Genomic DNA, 11,195 nt, shown 5'->3' on the forward strand with positions numbered 1-11,195 from the left:
GTGGTCTCCCATCCAAGTACTAACCAGGCCCGACCCTGCTTGGCTTCTGAGATCAGACAGGATCGGGCTTGTCCAAGGTAGCATGGCCGTAGACTGGCCTGTTCTAAAGGAATAGTGCCATATTGGGGCATAGATTGGACAGTCAGATCAGCTTTGGTAAGTGGGAGGGCCAGCCATTGACCACTGCCCAGGAATCTCGCCTAAGGCTACTTCTACATAAAATGATGGCCATGCACTTTATTCACAGATCTACCCAGAGCTCAGTAGCATGCTAGGAGCTATTTCTCAAAAGGCATAATTTTCTGCTGTAGATGGCATGGCCTTACTCTGGAATCCTAGAGTTTTGGGTTGTGATTCTCCCACTGGGGCTTGCTGTAAACCACACTGCATCTTTTACTTCCTGTAATGCTTTCTGCATCATCGGATCTGTTGATCCTGTGACACAAGCTTCAGGGCTGCACGCGCCACAGCCTAGACCTGCTGCAGAGCCATTTCCTGCTCTGGGCCCCATGCAGAGCTGGTAGCCTTCCGTATCACCCAACATATGAGCCAGAGCAGTAGGTATTCCCAGGTATGGAATGTGTCGTCTACAGAACTCAAAGGGGCCTACCAGGCACAGTGCTGCCTTCCAGTGCAGCAGTTATACTTTAGAAGAGAGATCATAGCATGGCCTTGATCACTGGACCTCTAAAACATCACTGATGTGATAAAGGAAGATCGCTGAACCTTCACAGGATTAATTTCTCATCCTCTTGACCTCCTGTGTCTTGCCAAGGCTTCCAGCACACTAGCCATCTTTTGTTTGTCTTGTCAAATCAGTAGTATGTCATCAATGTAATGGACAAATGTCATGTTCTGTGGGATGTCCAGTGATTCCAGATCTCTTTAGACTATGAGAGAGTTCAGGAGAGTTAACAGCCGTAGCGCACAATTAAATGAATATTGTTCATTCCATGTAAATGTGAACTGATCAGCTTTTCTAAACATTTGCCAAATCAATAGCTGTATACCACGTACACGAGGCCTAGCAACGGTACTGTGTCCAGCACAGCATCTGATCGGGGCTACTACTTTCAACCATTTGTAGTGGCCTACGTTATATTCTCCAGAATCCAACTAGTTTGTACAGAGGTAAGATGGGCAAATTAAATGAAAGTATGAAAACAACCACACCGCTACCCACTGCCATCTTTTAGGTCCTTAACAACACTAATTTCCCCTATCTTATCCACCCCGATGCAATATTGTTTTTAATTTAAAATATTGTTTAGAGGGATGGAGTGGGATTTAAAAGGTTTTTACTTGTTTTTCACCATTATCACAGCTCCTACCCTACAGGACAAGGAGCCAATATGGCAGTTAGTCCAACTGTGTCATTTCCAATTACACACCGGAAAACGGAGGAAATGGTAACTGAGTATGTCCTTAGACCTAGTAGACCTAATGTAAGTTAGACTTTAGATATCTAGTTATTAAATGACCCCCATAAGCTGTTGTTTTAACAGGGTCGTGGTGACTCTTCAGATCTTTGGGAATCAAATGTCAGCTCAGACCCTGGGTTCACTTGTCTTTGGAATATCTGGGTATCCCCAGTGCAGTTACCTGAACAAATGACCATAGGTCCTTTTGGGGAACCATTATAGCATTTACTTGCTGTGGGTTTACAAAGTCCTTCCATAGACCAAACCACCTCTTCAGTCAGTGGTTCCACATAAGAAAATTGGCCTAGGTCTGATAGCTGAGCAAGAGATTGTATCTTTTTGTTGTGACTACACTCAGCCCCCTAATTCTCCATTCTTGCCTGTTTCTGGTGGTAGAAGTCAGGAGTGTCCTCATTGGATGTCCATGTGTTTTGCCTCAAGGATACCATACTTCTCACTGCTTCCACAGCTCCCTGCAGACTAAGGCTGTTTGGCTGCTTCTCCAACCTTGCTGATCATTACAGCATCCTGGCTTCTGACGGTTTGGCACAACCACCTGGCCTCTATTGCTGGCATGTATTTGGGGATGAGGGCACAATCACCACGGAATTTAAAGAGCCCAGCTCTGTGACTGCCTCTCACCATCATCTCTGGCCTTCAGAGGAGAAACTACTGAGTTTTTCGGTGATGTTAGTGCTTCTATGTTAGTGCTTCTCTTACTAGCATGCTCCTATTGACCTTAGCCTTCCAGGCTTTCTCATGGAACAGAGTCTAATGATCTTCTGGCCCTACACAATACATCTGTCCAGCACGCCGTCTTCCCTCAGCTCTTTCTTTCTTCCTCTACAGGCCGCTAGGGCAACACAGGTGTGCTCCGCTTTGCTCAACGTTAACCAGCACTTTCTCTAGGCTTCTGAGAGCCACCCTAGCAGTGAGTTTGCCCCATCCCCTGGGGTCCTTGCCAGGGTGCTGAATCCCATGACATAGAAAGTACCACCAATTTGATGCATTCTTCCTTTTTCACTGTTACATTCCTGCCCCCTTGATCTGTAACTCTGAAATCCTATGTCTGCTCCTCATCTTTGTCTGCACTTTTCACTGCAGGAGGTGAGGCCTTCTTTATAAGCTAGCAAAGAGTCTGGTCTCTGGCTCTCATACTTGGCCTTTAATTATTAATGGCCCTCAATTTCTCATTATTCCTCTGCATGGTACCAATGCAACTTAATAATCAGCAATTGCTGTCCTTATAGATACTGTGCCCCTCATATCTTTCAAATACCTGTATCATCACACCTGTACAACTAGTTCCCCCCACCTGGACATTTTCCTAGGTCATCACTGCTGAAATATTCAGCAATCAGGCCACTCAGGATAGGGCCATTTTTATCAGTCAGGCAGTGAATGAACCTATCTCCAAACACCAACTTGACCGCCTACTTTCCTGAACCACTCCTAGTACCACCTGGTTGTGTTCAAGTTCTCTGAGGAACAGCCACCAAAACAGAGTTAGACAAGCAAGAGATTTATTGGAGGAACTGTCTGTGAAAGATAGAACGAAGGGAACAGGAGTAGATAGAGAGAGCCTTGCAACTGTATTGTAGGCTTGACACCTGTGACAGGAGAGAGGAAAAGGAGGAGGATTGGGTAAGAAGAGCCTGAAACTAAAGTACAATTCTAAGAAAGCTTTAGCCAAGCCAGTGGGGAGTCCTTTAACCAAAGTTGCTTATTAGAGAAGTCCTAAATCCCAAAGGGATGGGGCCAGGACTAAGACCCCTGCTGTGCTTGGTCATTGGCTGGAAACAGCTGAGGAAAGTGTAGCTTTGGTGGGAGCCTGGTGGTGAATGGGGGTGGGGTGTTTGCAGCTGGGGTTCTGGATCAACTATGCTCCAGAACCAATCCTCTTGAAGGAGATCTGAGTGGCACATTTCTGTGGCTGCCACAGCTACTCACTTTTATATCCATTGTCATTATGACTTAGCATCTATTTGTATTTCTGTATAGGGAATCTCAGATCATTTAATAAGTACACAGCAATTTTTTACTTATCCCAAATTTAATGTAAGTGAAAGTGCATTTCATTTGCAAAATGTTATTTAAAATATTGGTCTTAAGTAATAGTGACTTAAGTGATATTAACTTATTATTGGCCTTAAGTGATATTAACTGTCATGGAATTGGAAGTGACCATGGGAGAGAAAGGAGCCAAGCTTACCACTTAGCACTTGGCACATAGTGGGTGCTCAATAAATGTTTGTTAACAACAAAAACAAAAAAACAACCCATACTTATGTTTCTGGTGGAATATTTACTATATAGTTTCATAACTCTTCTAAATCTTTTGTCCTCCATAAGCCTGAGAATGCAGAATATCCATATTTAAGGAGAGTGCCTTCTTAAAATACATATGTCCTGAAATGTTATGAAATATATTATTCATGTGCATGAATAAAAACATAATTCAATTTTTTCATGATGCTAATATAAAAATGTATTTGATAAAAAGTTGATTCAATTCAAGTCATTGAACTCTGCATCATAACTAGTTAAATTCACCTTTATGAAAATATTCAAGCTACTTTTGTCATCTACACTATGCCTCAATTTGCATCAATTAATTGAAATAATTGATTAAAATTATTTAAAATATATCTGTACACAAAAATGTAGTCAAATATTTAAAGTTAGGCAAATGAATGTTACAAAATACCCTTCTGATTTTATTGTTTTGTGAAGAGTAATCACTATAAATGAAACAGGACCCAACCGTGATTTTTAGGGGATGGAGGATGCTAGTGCATATATCAGATCATGCAGTTAAGAAACAAAGCCCCAGTTTGCCCCTATGTTTGATTTGTTTTCAGCCATAATATGTTTATTCTTTAATTTTACAAAACATGAAGAGGACCACAGATTTCTGGATTTATTAAAGGGAATGGGCAAGGTGTTTCAATGGTGGAAAAACATTATTACAAGGTTTTGGCTTCTTCACAAACCATCTGACAAAACATCTGACCACTTTTGAAAGTTTAGATAGTTGCTATCATCCTTTTTCATTTTTACTTGAGAGGAGCATAGAAGGGGAACAGTGGAAGGTGAATGGTCACTGACTTTACTCTCATGTCTGATGACTGAGTTCTCAACTTGAAATCAAAGGAAGGTGTTGATAAAATGAATGTACAGGGTAAGCTTTTTTTCAGAGATAGAATTGACATGTAACATTAGTTTTAGGAGTACAACATGATGATTCAATATCTGTATATTGCAAAATGATCACCACGCTAGGTCTAGTTAACACCCATCACCATACATAATTACAGTATTTTTCTTGTAATGAGTTTTGAAATTTTCTCTCGTAACTTTTCAAGTATACAATACAGTATTATTAAGTGTAGTCACCGTGCTGTACATTACATCCCCATGATGTTGTTTATCTAGTTTGTATGTTTTGACCATGCTCACGCATTTTGCCTCCCCACAAGGGCTAGTCCAGCCACAGCATTGGTTATTGATAGGCACACAATCTGTCCTCAAGGTCAATCCATGTTGTTGCAAATGGTAAAATTTATTTCTTTTTTAAAGCTGAATAATATTCCATTGATATATATATATCACATACATAGACATAACATTTTTCTATCCTTTCATCTGTGGATGGACAATAAGGTTGCTTCTAAATCTTGGCTATTATGAATAGTGCTGTACTAAACATAGGTGTGCATATATCTCTTCAAGATCCTGATTTCAATGACTTTGGATATATACCCAGAAGAGCAATGGCTGGGCAGTATGGTAGTTCTATTTTTAACTTTTTGAGGAAACTCCAAAAATATTCCAAAATGGCTGCACCAGTATACATACCCACCAACAGTGTACAAGGGCTCCTTTTTCTTCACATCTTCACCAACACTTGTTATTTCTTGTCCTGTTTTGTTTTGTTTTTTGATAATAGCCATCCTAAAAACTAAAAAGTGTGAGGTGATATCTCATTGTGTTTTGTTTATTTTTTTAAACTTACTAGTCTACCTGACAACTGTAGGTAGTCTTAATATCAACTGCAGCATGCATTTAAATTGGAAAGATTAGAATATTAACATTTAGGAAGTATATTATAAACAACCACTTGGATATTGCTATTGCTTACAATTTGGGCTATTTTTTTAATGTTACATTTGTATATATCTTTTTATACTTGTATATATCTTGTATATGTATTTATCTTGTATATATCTTTTTATACTTGTCTAAACATTTCCTTCAGATAAAAATCTTGAAAGATTGCTGAGCAAAGAGTTAAAGGAAATTTTAAAGCTTTCAATACACATTGCCAAATTGCCACCTAGAAATTAGTCTGAATTTACAGCCCTGATCAGAAATGAGAGTGCATATTCCCCTATGTCCTTGCCAAAATTGGTTTTATCATTTAAGAAAATTTTATTTTTAATTATAGTTGACACACAATATTATATTAGTTTCAGGTGTACAACATACTAATTCAATATTTATATACCTTACAAAGTGGTCACAATAAATCTAGTAACCATCTGTCACTGTACATATGATATTATTGACTCTGTTCTCAATATTGTACATTATATTCCTGCGACTTATTTTATAACTGGAAGTTTGTACTTCTTAATCCCCTTCCCCTTTTCTGTCCAACTGCCCCTGCCTCCCCTCTGGTAACCATCCGTTTGTTCTCTGTATCTAAGAATATTTTGTTTGTTTTATAGCTTCCATATATTAGTGAAATTATACAGTATTTATCTTTGTCTGACCTATTTCACTTAGCATAATTGTGTTGCAAATGCCAAACTTTCAGTCTTTTTTGGCTGAGTAATATTTCATTGTATACATGTACCACATCTTTATCCATTCATCTATCAGTGGACACTTAGACTGCTTCCATATCTTAGCTGTTGTAAATAATGATGCAATGAACGTAAGGGTACATGTATCTTTTCAAATTAGTGTTTTCATTTTATTTGGATAAATACCCAGAAGCGGAATTGCTAGGTTGTCCAGTAGTTCTGTTTTTAATTTTTTGAGGAATCTCCATATTGTTTTCCATAGTAGCTGCACCAATTTTCAATCCTACCAACAGTACACAAGTTTTCCCTTTTCTCCACATCCTCGCCAATACTTGTTATTTGTTGTCTTTTCAATAATAGCCATTTGATAGGTTTGAGGTGATACCTCATTGTGGTTTTTAAAAATGTTTTTTTTTTCAATTATAGTTGACATACAATATTATTAATTTCAGTTATATGATACAGTGATTAGACATTTATATATATATGACAAAGTAATTACCCTAATAAGTCTAGTACCCATCTGATACCATACATAATTATTACAACATTATTATCAGTTTATAATCCCTGTGCTGTACTTTACATCTCTGTGACTGTTTTTATAACTGGCAATTTATACGAATTTGATTTGCATTTTCCTGGTGATTAGTGATGTTCATGTTTCATGTGTCCGTTGGCAATATGTATGTCTTCTTTGAAGAAATGTCTACTCAGGCCCTTTGCCCATTTTTTAATTTTTTATTTTTGATGTTAAGTTGTATGAATTCCTTGAATATTTTAGATATTAAACCCTTATCGGATGTATCATTTGCAAATATTTTCTTCCATTCAATATCTTGCCTTTTCTCTTGATGATTTTCTTTGCTGTGCAAAGTTTTTTAGTTTGAGATAGTTAATTTGTTTATTTTTGCTTTTGTCACCTTTGCCTGAGGAGACATATACAAAAAAAATATTGCCAAGACAGATGCCAAAGAGTTTACTGCCTATGTTTTCTTCTAGGATTATTATGGTTTCAGGTCTTACATTCAAGTTTTGAGTTACTTTTGTGTATGATATAAAATAGTGGTCAAGGTTCATTCTTTTGCATGTGATCACGCATTTTTGTTAGCACCATTTTTTGAAGAGACTATGCTTTCCTTATTGTATATTCTTATCTCCTTTGTCATAGATTAATTGCCCATATATGCGTAGGTATTTCTGGGCTCTCTATTCTGTTTCATTGCTCTATATGAAGGTTTTTATGTCAATAACATTAGTTTTGATTACTATAGCTTTGTAATATGGTTTGAAATCAGGGAATGTAATACCTCCAGCTTTGTTCTTCTTTCTCAAGATTGCGTTGGCTATTCGGGGTCTTTTATGGTTCCATACAAATTTTAGGATTGTCTGTTCTAGTTCTGTGAAAAATGTCTTTAGAATTTTGATAGGGATTACATTGAGTCTGTAGATTGGTTCAGGTGGTATCGACAGTTTAACGGTATTCTTCCAATTCATGAACATGAAGCAATTTTCATTTATTTATGTCTTCTTCAATTTCTTTCATTAATGTCTTTCAATTCTCAAAGCACAGGTCTTTCATCTCCTTGGTTAAATTTATTCTTAGGTATTTTATTCTTTTGATGCAGTTGTAAATGGGATTGTTTCCTCAAATTTTTTTTCAGATGGTTTGTTATTTGTGTATAACAACACAACTAATTTTTATATATTGATTTTTTTATCCTGCAACTTTACCAAATTTATTTATTAGTTCTAATAGTTTTTTGGTAGAGTCTTCAGGGTTTTCTATATATAATATATTATGTCCTCTAGCATTTTTAAAAAGTATAAAATAATGTTTAAAAAAGAAAAAGAACACTTGGTACAAATATCGCAAAGAAGAGAAATCACTTTTGAAATGAGTCTTATTCCTCTCACATTGAACTTGAGTTTAATTTTTTAAAAACCTTACTTTTTGCCTTAAAAATGTTTAAGAACAGTCTGGATTCAAGCTCCCAGTTACCTGGGAGCTGGGTCTTTTACCTTTAGTTCTGCGGGCAGTTTCATCTCCCTGGGGGCATTTGACGGATGTCTGGAGATATTTTTTATTGTTATGACCATGTCGGGTAGAGGCTTGTTACTGTCATCTAGGGGATGCTGTTAAACATGCTATAATGCATAACACAGCACCCCCACAGCAAAGAATTATCTTGCCCAAAATATCAAGAGTGCCATTGTTGAGAAACCTTGTTTGCTTTAGTTAAATTTAGCCAAGCCACTATAGAAATAACAACAGCTATCCTTATTTTTTTTAAATCAAAATTCAAAAGTGAAAAATTTAAGCAGTTCATAATTCATTAAGAAATAAAAAATTCCAAGTAGGAAACTCATTATCTAGCGATATCTTATCCTTACGGGCAATAAGAATGAGCCTAACAGGAAAGAGCCTCCTTCCTTTAAATCCTCTCCCTGAGCAATTGATTCCAGTCACTGAGGCCAATTTTCAAATGATTTACAAAGTTAAGCAGAATGGAAGTTTACCTAACTTTATTTTTCTTTCTTTTTCACCACTTGACTCTGGTCTTTCTCTTTTGCTGTTTTTCTTGCTCATGTTTTGGCTGATCTAAAATCTGGTTGCACCTTGGCCCAGTGAATGTCGGTGTATATACCATCAAATATATGAAATGACCATAGTGTGGTGTCTGCCTGACCTCTTGTCAGGGCTCTGGGTATGACTGACTTTAAGGGAAGTACCACCTGCTGAATCACTGGCACTGCCTCCCGCTGCAACTTGTGGTTTCCATAGTGATGTCTCAGTGAACTGTACTCAGCAGAACCTGACTGTTTAAAGACATGAGCAGTTTCCTGGGATTTGAGCTTTTAACTAATCTAGACATGGGAACATGACTTTGACTGTTTTGAAATGTAACTTTACCAGTCAAAATCTTTTGGAATGAAATACACAGATATGTTTTCAGAAGGGAGGTTGTTAGGGTAGAACCCTGAGGAAGGAAATGAGGATGGCGGTGATGAGAAAGGATTGCTTAAGGAGACAGAGAAACGTTAGTAAATACAAAGGATTTATAGCAGCCTCTCAGGAAAAAAAAGTTACATCAAATGCCTTATTAAATCTTGTCATTTGGTTACTGCAATGACCCTTATCTTTGATAGAACCAGAGAAAGCAGACTGTTATTCAACTTATTTTTCTTATAATTTCCACTCATAATCTCGTTTTCAGAAAAAAGGAAGGGAAAGGAGCAACCTATTTCCCCCTACTGCTACCTGTTTAGCAGTGTGGGCACACAACAGTCTTTCTGTCTCTTTCTTCCTTCCTTCCTTCTTCCTCTCCTACATTTCTTCTTCTTTCTCCTCTTTCTTTATCTTCTACATTTTTTAAATTACAGAACAAATTAGAGAGGTTTTTCAAAATTGGTGTGACATCCATGTGAATTCTAAGTAAGGCATTTTAAGTTCTTGACCATTCATGGTCAGCTTGGATATTTGAGCAATGAATCCAAAATTGGTTGCAACCTAGTGAACATCAGAGATCTATACAGGGCCTTAAAGCCCTGTATTCGAAAGTACTAAAGCATTTCTGTGGTATCCAGAAAAGGGTCCATACAGCATTGTTCTTGGTTCCCACGTAACTTAAAAGGAAACTGTCCAGAGCTCTTGATGTCCTGCAAATGAAGGAGGACGATATCCTCAAATTTCTTGCAGCAAGAACCCACCTAAGTAGCACCAACCTTGACTTCCAAAGGGAACAGTACATCTACAAAAGGAAAAGCGATGGCATCTACACCATAAATTTGAAGAGAACCTGCTGGCAGCTCATGCCATTGTTGCTATTGAAAACCCAGCTGATGTCAGTATCATATCATCCAGGAATACTGGCCAGCGAGCTGTGCTGAAGTTTGCTGCTGCCACTGGAGCCACTCCTATTGCTGGCTGCTTCACTCCAGGGCCCTTCACTAACCAGATGCAGGCGTCCGTCTGGGAGCCGAGACTTCTGGTGGTTACTGATCCCAGGGCCAGCTGCCAGCCTCTCACAGAGGCATCTCATGTTAACCTGCCCACCATCGCCCTGTGTAACACAGACTCTCTTCTGTGCTACGTGGACATTGCCATCCTTTGCAACAACAAGGGAGCCCACTCAGTGGGGCTGATGCGGTGGATGCTGACCTGGGAAGTTCTGCGCATGTGTGACACCATCTCCCGTGAACACCTGTGGGAGGTCATGCCCGATCTCTACTTCTGCAGAGACCCCGAAGAGATTGAAAAGGAACAGGCCGCTGCTAAAAAGGCTGTGACCACGGAGGAATTTCAGAGTGAAAGACTGTTGCAGCTCCTGAGTTCGCTGCCCCTCAGCCTGAAGTCGCAGACTTGCCCGAAGGCGTGCAGGTGCCCTCTGTGCGTATGCAACAGTTTCCCACTGAAGACTGGTCTGCAGCCCCCACTGCTCAGGCCAGTGACTGGGTAGGAACAACCACTGAGTGGTCTTAAGCAGGTCTTCCACATATTCTTAAACAAAATGGTAATAAGGTTGATGGAAAACAAAGTTTCTATAAGTTTTTTTTAAAAAAGAAAGTACTAAATAAATATTTGATTATTTGGTAAAAGGGATTTAAAACCATGTAATAAATCAGTGTTTTCCAGCTTTTTGGTATTATGACCCTTGTAATAGTGCTAACTGTGCATACATTGTAAAGTAAACATTAAGTTAGCTTTGACCCCTTCCCTTAAAGTTATTGAATAGCTAGAGTTAAATCAGGACCAAGAACTCTTTCACTGAATGAATGAACAATTGAATGATTAAAGGAGCATCCTTTCATTTAGTCAACATTTATTGAGTCCCAGCCGTAGGGGGATGTGTTTTTAAGTCAACTTCATGCCTGGATCTCTTCACAAGCACTGAAGCTAATGTCCAAAAATGAGTTTATTATTTTGCTCTAACTCCCAAATTTCATTTCTTTCTGCATTTTCTAT

At 38.4% G+C, this 11,195-nt stretch overlaps 1 pseudogene; it reads left to right on the forward strand.

The window, feature by feature from the left end:
* The first annotated feature begins 311 nt into the window (after nt 1–311).
* On the forward strand, nt 312–10,712 carry LOC105300886 (annotated as a pseudogene).
* Nucleotides 10,713–11,195: the final 483 nt, after the last annotated feature.

The sequence above is a fragment of the Pteropus vampyrus genome, unplaced genomic scaffold (assembly GCF_000151845.1).
Source record: "Pteropus vampyrus isolate Shadow unplaced genomic scaffold, Pvam_2.0 Scaffold222, whole genome shotgun sequence".
NCBI lineage: Eukaryota > Metazoa > Chordata > Mammalia > Chiroptera > Pteropodidae > Pteropus > Pteropus vampyrus.